At 44.7% G+C, this 20,825-nt stretch overlaps 1 protein-coding gene across 3 annotated transcripts in view; it reads left to right on the top strand.

Annotated features, from left to right (window-relative positions):
* The first annotated feature begins 6,667 nt into the window (after positions 1-6,667).
* The window catches only part of LRRC8D (leucine rich repeat containing 8 VRAC subunit D), a 131,347-nt gene continuing 117,189 nt past the window's right edge, over positions 6,668-20,825 (top strand). Inside the window, exon 1 of one of the 3 annotated variants that reach the window (XM_024989610.2) lies at positions 6,668-6,929. The gene's annotated coding sequence lies outside the window, so the exon portion shown is untranslated. Of the gene's footprint in view, positions 6,930-7,279; positions 7,357-7,706; positions 7,795-20,825 lie in introns of those variants that run through there. The other 2 variants (NM_001083741.1, XM_015464463.3) reach the window with 2 other exon arrangements.

The raw sequence follows: 20,825 nt of genomic DNA, 5'->3' as shown, positions 1-20,825 counted from the left end.
GACTCTCTTCCTAGGAAAATTTTCCCCATAATTATATTGATTAAAAATCTGTAATAAATTCATTCATTTATTAAAACATTACCTACTATGTGTCAGACACTATTCTAAATATCTGGGATATGTCAGTTGAGCACGATAAATAAAATTTTCTGTCTTTAAAGGACTTATATTCTGAAAATTCCCTGGTGGTTCAGTGGTTAGGTCTCCATGCTTCCATTGCAAGAGCACAGGTTCAACCCCTGGTGGAAGAACTAAGATCCCACATGCCATGAAACATAGCCAACTAAAAATAAACTAGCAAATAAAGTTGATCATAAAAGGGCTTATAGTCTAGAAGATATATAAATGTATATATAATATATATACATGATGAGTACTCAGAGGAAAATAATAAAGCAAGGTAAGAGGAATGAAGTAGGAAGGGAATTTTAATTTTTAGATGTGGTTGTGTTTAGGGGATGCAGATCAAGTAAGAACCTTGCAAACCACTCTAAGGATTTGGGCTTTACTGTGAGTAACATGGAGAGCTATCACGGGGCCTGGGCAAAGGGATGAGGTGACTAGACTTACATGTTAAAAGGATCACTTTGGCTGCCATGGAGAACAGCCTGTAAGGGAGGGATGGGACAGCAGAGTGAAATGGAAGCACGAAGACTAGTGCAGTGGCTCTTGAGTCAGGCCAGGAGAGAGGCGATGGCGGATGAAACCAAAGTGCAGCATTGAAGGGTGTGTGTTTAGAAGGTAAAGTCAACAGGACTTCCTACAGTTTTGATATTGTTTGTGAGAGATGAGTCAAAGATGACTTGGAGGCTTTTAGCCCAAGGAAGTGGAAAGGCGGACTTGCCATTTACTCAGAGTGGGAAATCTGTGTGGGTTTCACAGGTTTTAGGGGGAAATCAGAGTTTGGTTTTGAACTAAAATTTAAGTTCTATTAGAGGTCTAATGGGAAAGTCAAGTAAGCAGTTAGAAACACAACGTGGTGTGAAGGAGAGAAAACTATGCTGGATGTGTAAATGTGAAGTTCTTGGCATAGAGAGGGAATCCAAAGCTCTAAAACTGGATGAACTCCCTGGAGGGAGTGCAGTTTTGGGAGGAAGGAGGAGGCAGCTTACCAAAGAGGTCGGAGTAGTCAATGGTGTCCAATGATGCTGAGAGGTCAATTAAGGACCAAGGATTGATCACTGTATTTAGCAAAATGACAGTTGTCAGTGTCCTTTGTAAAATCAATTTCAGTGATGCAATAATGGGAGTAAACTCCTGATTAGATTGAGTTGAAGAGAAAATGGAAAGAATTGAATTAGAGATAATAAGTATCAATAATTCTTTTGAGATGTTTAGATGCAAAGGAGAAACAAGAATTGGAGTGGGGAAAGGGTCAAGAGAAATTTTATTCCTAATGATGGGAGAAATGGTGATGGCAGTCATTCAGTAGCGAGGGAAAGTCAATGCTATAGCAGACCGGGGTCAGTTGCTACTCTTATCATTTGAGATTGAATGAGACCTAGTGCAAAATGAAGGGACTGGCTTTCTGAAAGAACATGGGTAAGTTCATCTGTAGTACTAGCAGGCAGAAAGGCAGAGGATATGGGCACAGATTCTCAAGTGGTTGATGGTGGTGTTTCTTTCTGCTTTAAAAAATATTTTCCCCAGTGAAAGGAGCACTCAGTCCTGGGCTGCTAATTAAGAAACTGGCTTACCAGACAGGCACTCCTGATTCAATCTGCCTATGAGTCCATTTTAAAAGGCAGAGGTCCATTTCTTTCTTCTCATTGCAGTTGATTAAGACATGCACCCTGAGTTTTTCTAGTTTCAATTTCACCATGTTATTTCTAACTATAGCAGTCTGGCAATTCCCCTTCCCCTTTGGACCTATGTTACGTCAGGCCCCATGGAGAGTTACCCCACACACGTTAACTGGTTCCATTTTCTCTATACTATTCTACACCCTTTACCTACTGGTTTCTAGTCTGGTCTCCAGCATTTCCGTTTACTTAGCTGTGAAGAAGGGAGGCAGTTTGCCTCCTAGCTTCAAATAGGCTGAGAGTTTAAAAAAGTCCAAGAAGTGAAATGGTTTTAACCCATGTAAAACATAGAAGAGGCTAGCAGGAGGTAGCAAAGGAGAAGAAAGATGAGAAGTCTACTGCTTATAACGTGCTTAGGTTGAGCACAGACTATGTATTTTTTAAATTTTATTTTATTATTATTTATTTGGTTACTTCAGGTCTTAGATGCATCATGCAGGATCTTTGGCAGCGGCCTAGATCTTTTCTCGTCGTTGCCCTGTGGGCCTAGTTGCTCCCAGGCACGTGGGATTTGTTACCTGACCAGGGTTGGAACCCAAATCCCCCGCGATGCAAAGCACATTCTTAACCACTGGACCATCAGGAATGTCCTCTATGTAATTTCTAAGCCTTATATGTATGTGAGCTCCCAGGTGTCACAGGTCATATACACTGTAGTATTTACAGAATCACCATAGACTCAGAAATCTGATCACACTTACAATATGTGGACACACTTACAGTAGGTAACATCTGCTGAACAATACCTATGGTCTAAGCACTTGGCTATGCCCTTTCCATATGTGAATGAATCCTTGGTCTCACACTATCTGGATGTAGGTGTTATTATCTCCTTCAGAAACTAAGAGAGGCAAGAGAGAGAGAGACTCACATAATTTGAAATTCCACAGCTCTCCAGCATTACTGCCACTTTTCAAGCAAATATATTCCCCATTTATTTGTGTATGGTTAGCAGCAGCAGCAGCAGCAGCATACAGGTACAAGCAGATTTAGCTCCATCCCTTCAGGGCTATTCTTCACTCTAAGGAATTCATCATGATATGATTCAGAAGCTGCTCTGGTGTATTTGGGATCAATTTATAAAGGTTGATTTCTGCACAATGTTTCAAAAACATGTTTACACATCACTGAAATTCACATCACTTACCACGTGCTGGGCACACCACTAGGTGACACACACGGGAACAATGCAAAACTCACTCCTCCAAGCAGTTCTAATTCTTCTTTAGGAGGAAACTCAATTATTCATTCACTCATTCAATCAGTATTGTTGAATGCCTTAGGGCATTTCAAATGCTACTAAATACAAATCAACTTAGAATTACAATACTTGGTAGAATAAGGCGCACACATAAATACCTTTATCTTACGTGGTCTTCAGTATTGTGTTTGTATCTCTAGAGCCAGGCTGCTGGGCTTCAAAATCTAGCAAGGCCACTTGAAGGCTGTGTGATCTTGCGCTGCTTATAAACTCCTCCAGGCCTGTCTAAAAAATGATGCGTGCTTAGTCGCTTCAGTTGTGTCAGACTCTGTGCGACCCTAACTGAACTGACTGAAGGACTGTTCACTGGGTTCTCCAGGCAAGAATACTAAAGTGGATCGAACCCAGGGATCGAACCCACATCTCTTATGTCTACCTGCATTGACAGGCAGGTTCTTTACCACTAATGCCACCTGGGAAGTCCCCCTCCAAAAAAAAAATGATAGTATTTCTCTCATAAGGTTTCTGCAAGGACTAAAAGTAGACTTATGTACAGTACTCAGAGCAGAGCCTGGCCCATCACAAGCACTGTGTTGGCTGTAGTCATGATTTGTGTGATACAGATTTAACAAGTATTGAAACAGTTGCCAATCTGTGACCATAACTCAACAAAGGACAGTAAGTGTTAAGTCTCTGTTTACTAGAACTTCCTTGAAGCCTTATTGTGTTTCTCCCACTTGATCCCTGTTGACAGGCCTTGACCAGCCTCAGATGCCTCTTCTATCATATTTCTTCATTTGCAATCCAAAGTCAAGTCAGTTATCATCCTTTGCTGCCTCCTACTTGTTTGTTTTTCTTGGGGAGTAGGGGAAGCTGACATTTTTGTTTCCTAGATCCTCAGAGTGATCCTCATTATTTGTCATTGGTACAGCTCTTAGCAATTTTATCTTTTTTTATTATTATTTTCTTATTAACAGAGTAATAGGTACTCAACATAAAAACAATTCAAGCATACAGAAACTTGTAACAGAAAGCAACGACCCTAATAATCTCACATCCAGAGATAACCCCTGTTAACTGCTTGTTATATATGCTTCCAGATTTGCCCTAAGTGAAATCGCTCAGTCATGTCCAACTCTTTGCGACCCCATGGACTGTAGCCTATCAGGCTCCTCCATCCATGGGATTTTCCAGGCGAGAGTGCTGGAGTGGATTGCCATTTCCTTCTCCAGGGCATCTTCCCAACCCAGGAATTGAAGCCGAGTCTCCAGCATTGCAGGCAGAAACTTTACTGTCTGAGCCACCAGGGAAGCCCAGATTTGGCCTAAGCATACGTTTAATAACATGTCTATTTTTGATAAAATATGCTTATAAATGGTATCATACTATTCATATTGTTCTGCAACTTGCTTTTTTCATGTATAGATTTTGGACATTCTTTCATTTTAGTACAAATAGGTCTCTAATTTTTATAAAACAGGTTAAATTTGCTTAACCAGTCCCCTACTGGGATTTTGTTATTAAACCTACGCACCCTTCTATGTTTCCTGTCATAAACAATACTGCAATAAATATACCTGTACATACAGCTTTCTACATGCTTGTAAATGCTTCTGCAATACATGATTTTTGCACACATATGACCAAAGTAGAAATTGCTAGAGGTGAAACTGTCTGGTTAAAAAAATCCTTCACATATTAATTTCACCCAAAATTGCTAAATTGTCCTCCAAATGGATTTACTCAATTAACACTCACATTTATGAGAATACGTGCCTGTTTCTCTACATTTGCTTTTTGAGTACTACTTTTTTCCTTTCTCAATTTATCCCATTCTTGAAATCAGAGTTCTCAAGTCTAAAATCATACTTTAAAACTCAGGGAAGATCAAAATGTGGAACAGTGTTTTTACAAACAGCAAAACATTCCAAATTAATCATAGTAGTGAGTAGTGTTTTCCATCAAAATATCACACCACTAGATGTTAACAGTTTTAAAACAGCACCAACCTCCCAGATCAGCGAATCTGGTACTGTAATTAGATCACGGGATACACAGCTCCTGCCTACACACCTCCTTCTTGGCTCAGTGTGTGGACAGGAGAGGCTACTGGCACCAAGAACAGGACAGGGAAAGAGAGAGCAAGAGGTGAGAAGGGCTCAAAATCTAGTGTCATATTGCAAGTAGTCTAGGCCTGTTCCTTGAGTGTGTGCTGGAGCTCTGTTCATACTCAACCTCAGGGCTGCTCTTCTTTACTTCCAGGGTCAGGGGAACAAGTGTTCACTCTCTGAAGGTCAGTTCTACTCCCTTGTCTCTGAAGTCTTTCCTGAAACCCTAAAAACGAATCTCTACTTTCTCACTGTATCTGAACTCCCACCTTCCTGAGTACCTATGACATTTTTGCAGCATGCTTGTGAAGAACGTTTAGATGCTTAGGAAATGTTGATTGAACATTCACTGACATGGAGACATCTTGGTAGAAGAGATGAGATTTCCCATTTTTCATGGGGCTCAGCCGATAAAGAATCTGCCTGCAATGCGGGAGACACAGGTGTGATCCCTGGGTCAGGAAAATCCCCCGGAGAAGGAAATGGCAATCCACTCCAGTATTCTTGCCTGTAGAAGCCCATAGACAGAGGAGCCTGGTGGGCTACACTCCATTGTGTTGCGCAGAGTCAAACACAACTGAGCACATAGACTCATTACCCATTGATCATGGAAACAGGTAGATTCAGATAAAAGGAGATATTGTGATACTGGGCTGGAACCATCTGCCATGTTAAAAACCAACACTTCCAAACATCTCTCGTGACGTTATTTCTTGATTTCTGCTTCTCCCCACCCATGAAAAAGACTTCAAATACACTTTGATCTTACAACAAAAACAAGAGGGAGAACTATCAGGTTGGGAAACACGGTTTAGTGGAGGACAAACTTTCATCTGCCTGCTTCAGACACAAGACATCTTTGGCAAAAAAGAATGGGGTGGGGGGAATCGGGGAGAGCAGACTCAGATAAAAACAATAAGTGACTCTCTCTTGCATCTTTAATAGCAGAGACAGAACAAATTAGGCAGGGAAGCTATTCGCGCCAAGATAAAGTTGTGTGTGCCCTATATCCCAGGTAAGTACGGTTGGAAGCCGCTGAAATGACTTTTCGGCAAATTTCCCCCTACCATTTCAAGGCATACCCCAGCCCCACTCCCGTCTTACTATCAAAGTTCCCAGTTGACAGGATAGCCCCAGGAAGGGTGAAGGTTCCTGAGATGGACTCTCGCCCGCCTGGCGACACTGGCCGCCGGGCATCGTGCCCGGCCCAGGTGGGCATTTCACTGATGAGCAGCTGTGGGGACGGCGAGCTCCCGCAGCCGCCCCGACCCCGCCGGGTGCACCTGCGCGCGGTGCCGCCGCCTCCCGCCGCCAGTGCCCGACCCCGGGCCTCCGAACTCACCACCCCTCCCCTCCGGTCAGCCCGCACGGCGGCGGAAGCGCCCCGACCCCCGGCAGGCACCGGAGAGCCGCGGGGGAAGAGAGCTCGCCATCACATGGAGGCCCGGGCCCGCCCCCATTGGCTGCGGCCGAGCCAGTGGCGGCGCTCGCCGGCTGCGGTTGGTCCCGAAGCTGCAGCGCCTGCACGGGCCCGGAGTCCATGTTACGCTTTGTCTAATTCCCCCCGTTACAGAGTCATGTGCTGCTGCTCCCGTCGCCGCCGCTGCCGCCGCCCGTGGTGCCCCGGCTCCTCCGCCGCGCTTCGAAGTGGCAGCCGCGGGCGGGGCCGCGGGAGCAGGGTGCAGGGCGCCGCGCGCCTCCGCCGCCCCGGCGCGTCCGGGAGCAGCAGTAGCCGCACGCCGCAGGTGATGCCGCCACCTCTCGCCTCCGCCTAAGCCAGGGCTAGGCGGCCAAAGCTGCCCGGGCTGCCCCCCCAAGGTTGGTGCGCGCCTCTCCCGGGCAGGGGCCGGGGACTGTGCCGGTGGAGCCGCGCCGCAGCCGACACGCGCCACCCCGGCGCCGGCGACCTGCCCCGCGGCGCCGCGGCCCGAGCGGAGGCTGTGGCTGGGACCTCGCAGGCTGGGGCACGCGGGCGGCAAGCGGGCCGGGCCGAGCGCTAGCTTCGTCCCCGAAGATCCTTCCGCTTTCGGCAATTTGAGCGGCGGGCGCCGGGGCCGCGGAGTGGGCCCCGTGAGAGGACCGTGCCGGCCTGCGACCGCCTCTCTCCGGCTCCCCGCCACGCGCGCTCCCTTCTCTCGCCTCCCTCCGCCCCATCGGAAGGGCGGGGAGACCCGGTTACGGCTCCGCTGATTCTTCCCGGAGGTGGGTGTTCGGTGTCTGGCCTCGTTGGCCCGCTGCCCAGAAGGTGAGCCCTTCAACTTCTCCAGAAACGCCTCTCCTCCCGCCTCCTTCCCGCGCGGGGTGGGCTGGGCTGGGAAGTGAGGGCGCGCCCCGCCCCCAGCGCGAGGGGGAGGGAGCCGGGGGCCCGCAGGTGCACCCAGCCCGCCGCGGGCCATCTCCGGGTTGGGTACCGGTATAATCCGCTTCTAGCTTGTTTGGAAGCGTGGGCACTTGGGAGCCGGACTTCTGCGCGAATCCCTTCCAGGGGCTTGGAAAGGAGGAGGATTGGGGGTGGCTGCTCAGAGAATCACACCTCCGCTGACTGGAGGGTTCATAGGGGCCTTCCTGTTTCTCTCCCCCTTTATTTGGGGGTATCCCTCACGGATAAAGAGATGAGTTTTTTTAGTTTCTTAAAAAGCCAGCTGCAGTAAAGAAGAACTGCCCCAGGTCGAGGGGAGGAGAGGTAGGTCCCTGCTGGAGAGGTGGGGTGTGCGGCCCCACTTGGATACGCAGTTGGGGTGTCTGTGTCAGAAGGTGGGGAGGTGGGGTTTCAGGAAAGAAAAAGTGCAAAGGTGAGAATGTGGAGTATTCAGGAGGTGGGCAGAAGGAGGGCGAATAGGTACTGGGGAGTCCTAGCCGACCTTGGGGCCCAACTTGAGCCCCTTGAACTCATGTATCACTTCTTCTGTTTCGCAGATTTCCTCCTTTCCTTCTCTTTGACTTAGGAAAAAAAATATTTCTTGTTGGGCAAAGAAAGGTTTGAGGACATATTTTGAAAGAGATTCAGGAGTAAAGAGAGAGCTGACTTCTGGAAACTTTTCTTTAGCAGCTTTGCTAATAAAATTCTAGTCCGGCTGCGTTTATTGAGCACCTATTACGTGTTCTGTGCTGGAGGTCGGAAGAGTCTGGGCAGCCAGGGAATTCCCGTCTGCAGTTCTAGGGAGGGCTGTTTACCGCATAAACAACCAGAGGGCGCTTCCAAGTGCCAAGAATGACTGTGATTCAGACCTTCCCCTCCTGGGTTCTGGGGCTTCTTCATGGTACAGACCTGTGGGAAGAACTCTCACCATACCCAATAAATGGCGTCTTCAGGAAGCATTTATTTTTACATCTCGTTAATACTGACCAGACACCTCCCATCAGCTAGCACAGGGTGAGAATCCTCTCTTTTCCTGTCTTCTACACCCACTGACTAAAACCCTGTTAGAATACAAGAACGAGATAGGAAGGATCCGGAGATAAAAATCAGGTAGAATAAGGTGCCGACAAAGTCTTTGGTCTCTGTCGGTTGGTAAGGGAGCTGCCCATGAAGTGATTAGGTAATCCATGGAGCTGGGAAAAAAGCAATCCAAAATCTTGAATTGGCATGGTTTATTTATATATTTGAACATTTTATCTTAGATTTGTCTCATTTCTATTGAGGGCGTCTGAGTGTGTACTTTGTTGATGAAAACCTAACACATTAGAGAGGAAGATGTCCTTACATGACCCAGTCCCCCATTCTCTTAATGATCCTGTGGAGCAGTGTATGATGCAACAGTTAGAGTATTGAGCCATATTCGTATCTTTCTCTTTCAGCCAAGGTTTATAGAATTTTAAAAACTTGGTCAAAACTTGACCTTTTCCTCCTAGTTTTTACATTGTTCAGAACTTTTTTTTGATTTTTAAAAAGTTTGCTGTGTTTAATGTCCCAATAGTACAATTATTTTGATAGCTGTATTTTGGAAGTCAGACTTGATTCAGTCTCAGTACTATAGGTATTAAATTGGCACTAACTGTGAAAACATGAAAGTTTTGTCAAACCCGTGTGCTCCTGATCACATATGTTCTTGAAATGGCAGTTGGTAAGGGATTTCACCTGTTTTTCATGTATCATTGAAGCTGATATTGACATTTTGAAAAGTCCAGCCAATATTTATTGAGTACCAGCAGGAAGCAGAGAACCTGAGTGGGTGTTGGGGTGCCTTAGTCAAGAAGGAGAGGATTCTTGTACTAATAGAAAGCAAGTAAGACAGTCCATGTGAGACCACCACCAGAAGCAAGGGGTGGCATTTGTTTAGGAGGCCGAGGAATACGGGATGGAAAGAGTATTTGGAGCCAGCTGGGAGTGTTTGTGCATTGTGGAAGAGGGAGGGCACATGTGTTAGGGGAAGCTTTGAGGTGTGTCATGGGTCAAAAATAGGTTTGCCTGGCTGGGACAGAGAACATGTCTGATGAAGGGAGGTAGAGAGGATGTAGTTCGTAGAAGACTTGAACCACAAGTCAGTGGTGTTAATTATTTGCTTCAAGAAGTGTGGTTCTCAACAGGGGGTTACTTTGCCTCCCAGCAGACATTTGGGATATCCGGACACGGTTGTAGTTTTGCTTGTCCTAGCTAGGAGGCAGGCATTACTGACACCTAGTGAGCAGAGACCCTGAATCTTGCTAAACATCCTGCAATGTGCAGGATGTTCCCCACTACCAAGAACAGTCCCCTCCAAAATGTCAGTAGTGCCAAAGTTGAGACACTCTGCCTAGATAGGGAAGGTAGAAACCACTGTGAAGTGACATCTGAGAACAGGCCTCGAAGGAGGTGGTTTTGAAAAGTGAGGAAGGATCGTGAGTTGGGAAGCCAATCGAGGGGACTTCTGCAACACTCAGGCCTGAAGGGATTAGAATCTGGGCAAATTCTAATCAGAGAAAAAGGCATTTTTGAGAGATCCTGGCAGATGGGGAAGTCACAGAATTAGACTAGGCATTTTAGAGAAGTCTTGGTCTAACTTCTTTAGTAAACTCGTACTTGTAAGGCAGCATCTGTTTAAACACCGCCAGATACAGGGATCTCTCTACTTACAAAGACATGCCATCCTACCTTTGGACTGTGTGTATGATCATTAGCTGATGACTGCCTCCCTGAAACTTTGTTCTGTTGATTCCATTCCTCTGGAACGACCTACCTCCTCAGACAGTCCTGCGAAGGCGCAAACACAGAATAACGTTTCCTTCTTGCCACTCCAGCGGATTAACTTTTCTCAAAGCAAAATAGTCCTAATTCTTTTCACAGTTCTACATGGGACATGGTTTCTGCCTCCTGAGTTTGTCAGCATCTTTTATGGAGAGTTATGGTGACTGAATTGGAGAAGGAAATGGCAACCCACTCCAGTGTTCTTGCCCAGAGAATCCCAGGGACGGCGGAGCCTGGTGGGCTGCCGTCTATGGGGTCGCACAGAGTCGGACACGACTGAAGCGATTTAGCAGCAGCATGGTGACTGAAATTGAATACGGTAGTGGAGACCTGACCTGGTCTGCAAAGAGTACAGTAGGACAGCTGTTTCCTGAGATCAAGGCACAAACATCTACTTTTTGCAGCTTAAGCTTACGAAACGCCCCAGCACAGACTCATGTTTAGGGTCTGGACAGTCAGAACTCCCAGGTATTTGTCATATTAGCTGTTGCATCCTGTGTTCATTGTGCAAGTGTGTGTGTGTGTGTGTGTGAAGCTGAGTGGGTGTTTTTTGTTTTGTCCCTCTTCAGTACTGTCCTATTTATTTTGGTCCAGTCTTCAAGTCTTTTGAGATTTCAAAATCTTAATTCTGCTTTCTAATCATATGAGAGAGGAGTGGAGGATGACTCTGCCAAAAGCTTTGTAGTCACTTAATATTAATACTTCATGAAATGCAGTACTTTGTTTGGCGCTGCTTGTCCTATCTGAAAGCTGGGAGTTCTGGGTGATGGAGGGGAATTCCAGGGGTTGATGAACCCCGAGCTTAGGGCATCTGAGAAATTTGTGTTTGTGGCCAAGCTACAGTGAGTTCAGTTGTTGCTAATGTTGCACCTGAAGTGCCCTTTTGATATAATTTGAGTCTGTTGCAAGCTTCTGAAATCCGTACTCCATCCTCTGGGGTCTTTGTAATTCTATTTAGACATCTGGAAGAGAATTGCCAATGTTCTGTGCAAATCTGAAGCTTGCCAAATCAGAGTTGCTTTTGAAATTTGTGAAGAAGTAAATAGGGTAATAACTGGTATTGGCAGAAACCATGTATGAGGTTTGTTCCCACTCAAGCTTTTTTTCCTTCTTCTTCTTCTTCTTCTTCTTCTTTTTTTTTTTTGCTAGAATGCCTGAAATACTTAATTAGTGACAGATTTACTTTTGGGGAAGGAGAGAGAGGTGGGGTCTTAGAGACAGGCCTTTCTGCTAGAACTGAGCTTTAGTATGTCATTGGTGTAGTGTCACACTTACCAGATTTCACATATCTTCAACGAGAAGACATTAGGAAATCGCCATTCTTGGATGTCTTTTGAAGCAGACAGGACAGAAATCCTAGGTAACTTAATGCCAGGTTATCCAAATGTTCTAGATCTGCCCAGCACACTAGATTTAAATAAATTACTTGATTTAAATAAATTACTTGATTTAAATAAATTACTTGATTCAGGTAGTCACCATCCAGTAGTGTTGAGAGTGCTAGAACAAGATTCCAGATCTCATAGCCAACACATGTAACCTCTTTTGTTAGGAATGTCCATTGCGCCCAGTCCACCTGCAGACTGCCCAGGTGGTGCAGTCTGCTCGCTCTCACTTCTGTGTGTGGCCCACATGGGGAACCTGTCTGTATTCTCTGGAGATGAAACTGTTTCTATAAGAACTAGTGTTTTGTGAATTTAAGAGATTTCTTGAGTGGGGACATATTTGAAAATCCTTAGAAATTGTCCTTTTACACTTTCAAAGGCTGTATCAAAGTTGAAGTCACCTTGGAATTAAGTGTGCAGTGTATCATTTTTGTGTAGAAGGAGAGAATTTTTAATAGATGGGAATGATCAGTGCTTGAATGTGGTAGAAGAGGAAATTGAGGCCTCAGGAGGTGATGTGATTAGTGGCAGGTTACACACACAGTCATGGAGCAGGCATTAGAATCGACCTGCATGAAAGACCACAGATACAGGCTAAGGATAAAGATTACTCTGCTTGGAGGTGAGTAAACAGTGGGGTCCCTTAGGACTTATTTACATAATTGATCCAAAAGAAGGAATACACAGTGGAGTTTCTAGGTTTACAGATGACAGCGTGCTCTTCTGAATTATGAAATAGCTAACCAACGGGGATTTATTCCAGGGAAACTGCACCAGGATATGTTAGTCATCAGAAGATTTGCAGGTGTGTTTCTTTGTGGGCAAATATGAGGTCAGGTATTAAGGGGGGAATTACAGAGTTGTCATAAGATGGTTTTTGGTGGGAAGATCCAGGAAAGGGCTTCAAAAATATTTTTACAGTGTTTTCCCAACTTGTTGCAGATTAAAAAGGACGCGAAATGCTAAGCTTCATCAAAAAGATTTTGGCAACAAAACAGAAAACATAGTCATAATTGAATTTCTACTGTGCTTTGTTCAAAGCATGGGCATCTGACTTTAGGTGAGACACCAGAGCTGGAATGACCAATGTAATATACCTAGAAATAGTAGACAGTCCTGACAGAATGTAAGCTCCATGAGGACAGAGCCTTGCCCATCTGTTTTTCTGATAAAAAATATAGTTTCTAGTATCTGGAAAGAAGACAGAAGACAGCCAGGAGGAGATGATTCTGACGCCCATGAAACCGCTAGGAGAGGGACAGAGGAAACTTGGATTGTACCCCCTCGTCCCATGTACTATTTCAGTCGGCAGCTTCCTTGTCTCCCTGCTCCGGTGCTGTCAGTGTGGTGAAGGCAGAGATGTATCTGTCTTGTGCGCCACTGATTTCCTGGTGCCCCCCCCGCCTGCCACAGCAGGCCCTGCGTTGATATTTGATACCTGAAGGAGTACATGAAGAGGTGCATTCCTTAAAGCCTTATAAGACATAAATTCAGGAAAGAATGTAAAAAGCTTTGCTTAGTCCTGGCTGGCATCAGAATCAGTCTGGGAAATGTTTTAAAGTTACATGAGCCCAGACCTTTCCCTACATCTTTTGGGTCAGAATCTCTGGGAGTGAAGTTTCAATTGCATAACCTGGCATTAAGTTACCTAGGATTTCTGTCCTGTCTGCTTCAAGAGACATCCAAGAATGGTGATTTCCTAATGTCTTCTTGTTGAAGATATGTGAAATCTGGTAAGTGTGACACTATACCAATGACATACTCCAAATCACTCCAAAGTGATTCTGGTGTGAAGCCAAGACTGAGAGCCAGCGTCTTGCATAGTTGTACAGAAAGGGTGGGTATTGACACCTTAGAGAAGCTTTGAAACATTAGTGGCTGACAAGCACACAGTTGGTAGTTAAGTTAAACAAGGAGCTTTAAGGATACATTTGTGTCCTTCGAAGATGATGACCAAGACAGCAGATGGTCCACTGTGTGGCCCTTGGTGCTGCATGAGATACTACATCCTGGACTGGATGGCGTGAGGGGACCATTGTGTGGTCCATTCTGAATGCATAGTGACAGTTACACCAGCCTGTGGAAAAATAAGAATAGAGACAATGCAGCAGGCTTTTCAGTTTTAATTTTAGTGCTAAGTTTATTTAGTTGAAAGGATTTTTAAAAAAATCTTGGTTGGGATATCTTGCTTACTTTGATAGGTTATGAAAGACTGGTGATGATTTGTTTTTGGTATTATTTCTTCTAAAATGTGGCAATTTTATGACAGTCTTCTTTTGAAATTTTACTAGTCTGTGATATCAAAAGTCTGGGAATTACTGCCTTTCTGAGATGTTTGAGATGTCCGTTTCCTCCTCTTAACACCTGCTATTGGGAAAAGAGCACACATATTGATGTTCAGTTCTATCGTAAACATTTCTTTAAAAGCTTTTTTACTTTCCTTCTCTGCTTGCTGGTAATAGTTAGGAACTTCGCCAGAAAAGACTTCACTTCCACAGCAACCCATAAATCCCATTGCTAAATCTCAGCATCAACAGATCACCAAGACTGCAGTGAAGTCTACAAATCTGGGAGGAGGAAGGAGAAGTGTAGACAGCCCTTCCCTCAAGGGTGTCAGCCTCCAGGAAGCTGCCTCTGCCGAGCTCACTCAACGGAGACCAGACACATTCACGCTCTTCACATTGGGTGTGAAGTACCATCAGTCACATTCTCTTTACAGGTTGTTCCCAATCCAGTTCTAAGAAATGTTTAAATACTCAAATTCTTTCGAAAATGACCCCTGTGATTCTTGTAATAATACCCTACTTCATAAGCTTTTAAGATCAGTTTATTATCATCTATAACTAGTTTTTTAAACTTAGGTCAAGAGTTTATGGAATACTCCTAGGTAATAACAACCATCATTTATTAGGCATTTACTGATAATTCCAAACCCATGCCCTGGAATTTACATGCATTCTCATTTAATCTGCAAAACAGTCCTGAGTGGAAGATGGACTTGTTTCCACTTTAGGGATGAGGTAACTGAAGCATGAGAGGTTATGTGATTTTCCCCCCCAAAAAAAAAAAAAATCACAAGAAGTGGGGCAAGTGGAATTTGAAACTAGTCTTTATTTCAAAGCTCATTCTCTTACGTACAGCGTTCCTCTCATTTCTCTTAGGTTTGTTTTTCTTCATTTTATAATAATGTTTCTGTTAAAAAAGAGAATCCGATTTTGAGTCGTAAAGAGACCTTCCAGCTCGTCTGGTTCCTGCTCCTTGTTTATGGACCATATCTGAAGCACGGGCACACAGCTGAGAAGAGGGGAGCTGTGAGCTACCCTGCTGTGCAGGCCAGAGTTCTCATCAACACAGTGGTTTTAGAAATACCAGCCTGTCAGTAAAATGACTTGAATGAAAGTTGATCCTGGAATTGAGAGGGTAATTTAAAATCACTTGTTTTGGTGCTTTCTCTAGCCCTGTTCTCTTTTATCATCAATATTGGTAATAGAATGCCACTTGTAATAGCACACCAGTGCCCTCCGCCTAATTAGATCTGACTCTACAGGACTATTGTACATAAATGTAAAAGGATGTAGCTACTGTTTGGAAGGTGTGTTGTGCAAAGGTTTGCTGAATAAATGCTATCACAAGTATATGCAATTAAAGACAATCATACCCATATCCTCTGAGTTAATAATGAATCAATAAATATCCATATATTTATGTGATATATATATAGTCTGTTTCATTCATAGATTTATTATGTTCAAGTATAGTCATTTCAGTGGAGTGAATTCACTCTGAGTTTGTACTTTAATGGTTTTATTTTTCATATTAATGTTTAGCTAATAATAAAGTACAAATTGTAAAATGGTCTGCAGTGTTACACAGCTTACACAACAAATCCTCTTCCTACATGCACACACCACACATACAGCCTTTCTCTTTAACTTAGTGCTTATCAAGTATTTCTTTACTATGGGACATTTTCCTTTTTACTTAGTTGTAAGTTCTTTTCCTTATGAATTATACCTGGAAAATTCTGTACCAAGGAGAAACTTTCTAATTACCCCTGTAAGTTCTGCGCTAACCAGAGAGCGAGTTGGAGTTGGATATTAGCTATGGTCTTAGGCATATACCAAACACTGCCTGAAGTGGGCCTCACGTGAGGTGACTTAGGCACTTGGTATTCACCTCAGGGTAGAGTGATGGGGGTGGGGGAGTGGGGGCAGGCCTGGACTGAACCAGAAAATGCAGGTCCTGTAAAGGGGGTCCTGTTCAGCCAGTCTATTCAGCAGCCAACTGTTGCCATATGAGAATGTGGGCCAGTCTTGACAGATCTTCACTGGAAGCCAGAAATCTGGATTACTTAAAAATCTCCTGATTTTGAAAGATTGGCTAAGCTCAACATTTGAAAAAGAACTTCCTGCAGACCCAATAAAATAGCTTTGTGGGTTGGATAGAGCCTGTGATCTTAGGCCCTTAGAGATAGATAGCTCTTTAGTGGCCAGGTAAATGGAAGCAGAGGATTCAACAAAAAGCATAATACACTTTTAAAAAGTTGAAACAAATGAAAACTTGATGTCATTGTTTTGTGTAACCCCCTGCCCCCGCCTTCCACCCCCCCCCCCACATACACACAGAAAGCAGAACAAAGCAAACCAAAATCCCCATACTTGTCAATGTAATAATTTCTGCTCTTTAAATTTGATTTATTATATCCAGAGTAGATGTATTTGATGGGGTTTTCCTTCTAAGGAGTAATGATTGAGGGAGAAATATGTAGAGTACGGGAGCAAAGCAGGTAGAAGATACAGCTGTGGGAGGCAAGTGGCCCTAGAAATACCGAACACAGAGTAAGAGCCGCTGGAGGTGAAGAAAGATCATCTATCCCAGAAGAGAAGAGGAAGATTTCTTTGTATCTTAGAATTGATTTGGGGGGTAATAGGAGAGAAATGAGAAAGAGGAGGCCTTACCTGAGAAGGGAAAATTGTGATCTGATACACATTTAGAAGCAGTGCAGAACCTCTGTGGGTAGGCGGGGGCTATTGTCTTGCCATCCCTCGTGTGCACGTCAACTCGTGGCTTCTGCAGAAGGAGAATTGGAGTGTAAATGAAAGGAGAATATAGAGTGAGGAAAGGAAGGGAGATAGAACAGCTGGCATCATAAAGTAAACCAGGAAAATTGAAAATGTTTCCGTTGTACAAACCAAGACTCTTCCCTGCCCCTCTCCAGAGCACAGCATTGTTTTGAGGGGTTATGCATGATGGCCTCCAGCTCCGAGATGGCTCTGGACACCAGCTTGCTTTGCTCATGGGGAGTTGGTGTGCTTGGCACCACTTGACACTGCCCCCACAACCCTTCCGTGTGAAGTTGGTGGCAGCGGGGGCCACATCTGCTCCACCAGGCACGCTGCTTGGAGAGCAGTGTGGGCTGTGTTTTAGCCTTTCTTTCCCTGAGCAGGACACAACCCCAGACCAGTGCTGTGACCCTTCCTTCTAGTGCTGCTGTCTTTAAGTTTTATCTGCTCTTTTGGGGAAAAATCCTTCCATTGTTTAATCTGTTGTATATACGCCCTCTCTGAGAGAAGAGAGGTGATTTTTAGCAGAGCTCTGTGTCTAGCTGAGTCTAGACTTTTAGCCTGAAAGGGGATTTTTAAAATCATTTTTTCCCTCAATCATCCCAGGGATAGCCCATTGTTCCTGGAATTCCAACATTTTATGGGGAAGATAATCTTTTGATTCATCAGGTTTTATCCCAGTCCTTAGGATTGTCATCCCAACGTGATCTGGACCATGTCTTTCTCAACTAGTATAACTTTAAATTTTTAACACTTAGGTTGCTTTCAGATATAAAGTGAATTTAAAAATTTTCCCCTTCGTTAGTTAGCTTAATGCTATAAGTGTCTTGTTTTTTTCCTCAGTGTGGAAGCCTGTTTGTAGTGTTGAGAAAAATGGGTGCAGATTTACTTGCACCATTGCTGGGAAGAAGGAAAATTCTTTAGATTCCACTGTTTGTTCTTCCAGGGACTCTAGTCCACAGATGGAAATCCTGGAGGATCCTGTCAGGAAGTGAAACTTGTGAATAAATCTTTGTGCTGTTTTAGGGCATTATGGATTAACAACTTGTCTAAGAAATCTTCTTTAACCTTCTAAAACACACTTAAAAAAAGAACTCAATCATGGAGACTAATCTATTCTGGAAATAATAATAGGAAGCACTTGCTTGTACTTACACGTGCCTGGCACTGTTGGAGCACTTTATGTGTTTTTAGCTCACGTACTGCTCACAACAGCCCATTTTGTAGCAGAGGACCGCAAGGCCCAGTTCCCCATCTGGCTGCACTTTCCCATCTCTGGGAGCAGCCAAGGGACTCAAGACCTCAGAGCTGGAGGTGGCAGAGCTGTGATTGGAACCCAGGCATTCATGGTCTGAGGACTGCATTACAGCCTCTTGTACTCTTCTCGTGGGCTTCCCTGGTAGCTCAGCTGGTAAAGAATCTGCCTGCAATGCAGGAGACCCTGGTTTGATCCCTGGCTCGGGAAGATCTGCTGGAGAAGGGATAGGCTACCCACTCCAGTATTCTTGGGCTTCCCTGGTGGCTCAGATGGTAAAGAATCCGCCTGCAATGTGGGAGACCTGGGTTCAATCCCTGAGTGGAGAAGATCCTCTGGAGAAGGGAAAGGCTACCCACTCCAGTACTCTTCTCTTGTCAAGGATCTCAAGTAAGTCTTAGAATCTTCTTTTGCTTTCCCCCTCACTTCACCTTTATCAAGATCAGGGTTTGATTAAAACAAAAGGAAAAAAAATTATACTCCTTCCCTAACACTTCATCCCCAAACCAAATGAGCAAACAGCATGGTCAGTAGATATTTTCCATCTCGGCACAGAAACTAAAGGGTCTTCCTGGAGTCCTGTCCTGAGACACCGGATTGATCCCTCTAAGGGCTGCAGGTGGGGCCTCCTTGCTGTGACAGTCCTCATTCTTTGCACCAGAATTGTTTTTAAGAGGACAAAAACTACCTTACCTTTACAACTTAGGGATTTGGTGAGCTTCTGAGAATGTTTTAAAAATTGTTTTCACACTTTCATAAAGGACAGTGGGAAGGGCCAAGGGTTTGGAGCTTAGAGGACTTGAGTTTTGGTCCTGTCACTTCCCTACTGACTGGACTTCTTGGGACTTGGGTTTCATCCCCTGTAATTGGTGGAGAGGTTGATAACAGCAACAGGATTGATTGTGTGGGATAAGCTGCATACTACACGTGATGATGTTTTACCGACAACAGTGGCCATGTGTATTGGGCATTTGGGAACCAGCGTGTTCTTTGTGAGTCTTGGAGTCTCCCTCATGGGTGGGTGGTGATGAGCTGGATGCCTGGGAGTTATTGGGAAGGTTGGCGTTGATCTGAGCTTCTCTCCTTTCCTGTTCCCTCCTTACCTGTGTTCCAGAGTGACGATAATGTGGGTGTCGACTCAGTTTCTGGCCCAAACTCCTTTTCCTTGGTTTTCCCCCCTCCTACTTTGGGCTCGCCTCCAGTTTGCCTACAAAGTGCTGTTTGTTGTGAGGGTGAAGCAGGCATTTCTCTGGGCAGCGACACTGTGGCTGCAGGCAGTTACTGTAGTTCAAAGCAGAAAGCCAAGCTGGAGTAGGAGGGACAGACAGGGCTTGTTCGTTAGAATTTTGTACATTGATTTTTGAAGGAAAGAAAGGGGATTAAGAGATGACTTCTCAATAGAAATGTTATGAAATGCCCTTCATAACAAAATTGGGCAAGGAGAAAGGGCTTTAAGAAATTTTAAGAAATCACTGTTTATCACTTTGAAAGCAAATGCTTTTTATTTATTTATTTTTGAGTGGAAGCACATGCTTTTGGAGCTCTTCTGTGATGTGTCTGTGATGTATTCTAGTAGGGAGGGAAACAAAAGTTGATAGAGAATACTAACAGCTATCATCTTGGCACATTTTATGTGGTCTGCATTGGGCCGAACACATTTCTTGTTTTATGCTCAAATCAGTCGTGAAGGTAGGGCTCCTTCTTTGTGGCTCCCATTTCAAAGATCATAAGATTGAGGCTTATAGTGTTTAAATAACCTACCAATGGTTACAGTGCTTGTGAGTAACTAAGAAAGTAAACTTTGAAGCTGTCTGACTCTCATCCATGGTATGAGAAATGAGTGAGCTCCGTGGCCCTGCTCTCTGGGGGAGACCAGTCCACAAGCAGTTCAGTGTCATTCAGTGCAGCATGCGGTATATGCTGTCATTTGTGCACGAGCTCACTTTTTGGACATTTGCTCAGAGGAAAGGGAGACTGATTTTGGCTGGAAAGATCAGAAAAGTTTTCACAGAGAAAAATAACTTGAGCAGCCCGGACTTGAATGATGAGAAAGATGGTGACTGGTAGGGAACGGGTGGGTAAGCTGAGGGAACATTAGGGCAGTGAGTGCCAAAGATGTAAAAGAAGCATGTGATGTGTTTGCGGAATGGTGCAGTGACAGAGTGAGGGATGTGGGAGCCAAGGAGGGCAGAAAAGTAGTTTGGGACACATCACAGAGGGCCTCAAGTGTCCTGCTAAGGAATTTGGACTTCATTCCGTTGCCTTTGAAGGTTATTCCATTAAAGCTTCTTGAGAAAGGAAATCATTTAGTCTCTATCGTGGCTGGTTCTGGTGGCAGAGTCTAGAAGGGAGTAGAATGTCTGCAGCAAAAGTTCCCCAACCAGACTACAACATAGGGTCGCCTGCGAGTTTCTTAAATGTATAGATAATGGGAACATCCCATGCTACTGGCAATCCCTCCTGCCCTAGACATAGTATTTAAAAGCCTGCAGATGATTCTGAGTGCAGTCAGATAAGGGACCTCTAGCCTTTAGCTCGGAGAAGGCAATGGCACCCCACTCCAGTACTCTTGCCTGGAAAATCCCATGGACAGAGGAGCCTGGTAGGCTGCAGTCCGTGGGGTCACTAAGAGTCGGACACGACTGAGCACCTTCACTTTCACTTTTCACTTTCATGCATTGGAGAAGGAAATGGCAACCCACTCCAGTGTTCTTGCCTGGAGAATCCCAGAGATGGGGGAGCTTGATGGGCTGCCGTCTATGGGGTCGCACAGAGTCAGACACGACTGAAGCAACTTAGCAGCAGCAGCAGCCTTTAGCTATTCTGAGGCCAATTGTGAGTTTGTCA

The sequence above is a fragment of the Bos taurus genome, chromosome 3, assembly GCF_002263795.3.
Source record: "Bos taurus isolate L1 Dominette 01449 registration number 42190680 breed Hereford chromosome 3, ARS-UCD2.0, whole genome shotgun sequence".
NCBI lineage: Eukaryota > Metazoa > Chordata > Mammalia > Artiodactyla > Bovidae > Bos > Bos taurus.
This window is presented reverse-complemented; position numbering and strand designations above follow the sequence as displayed.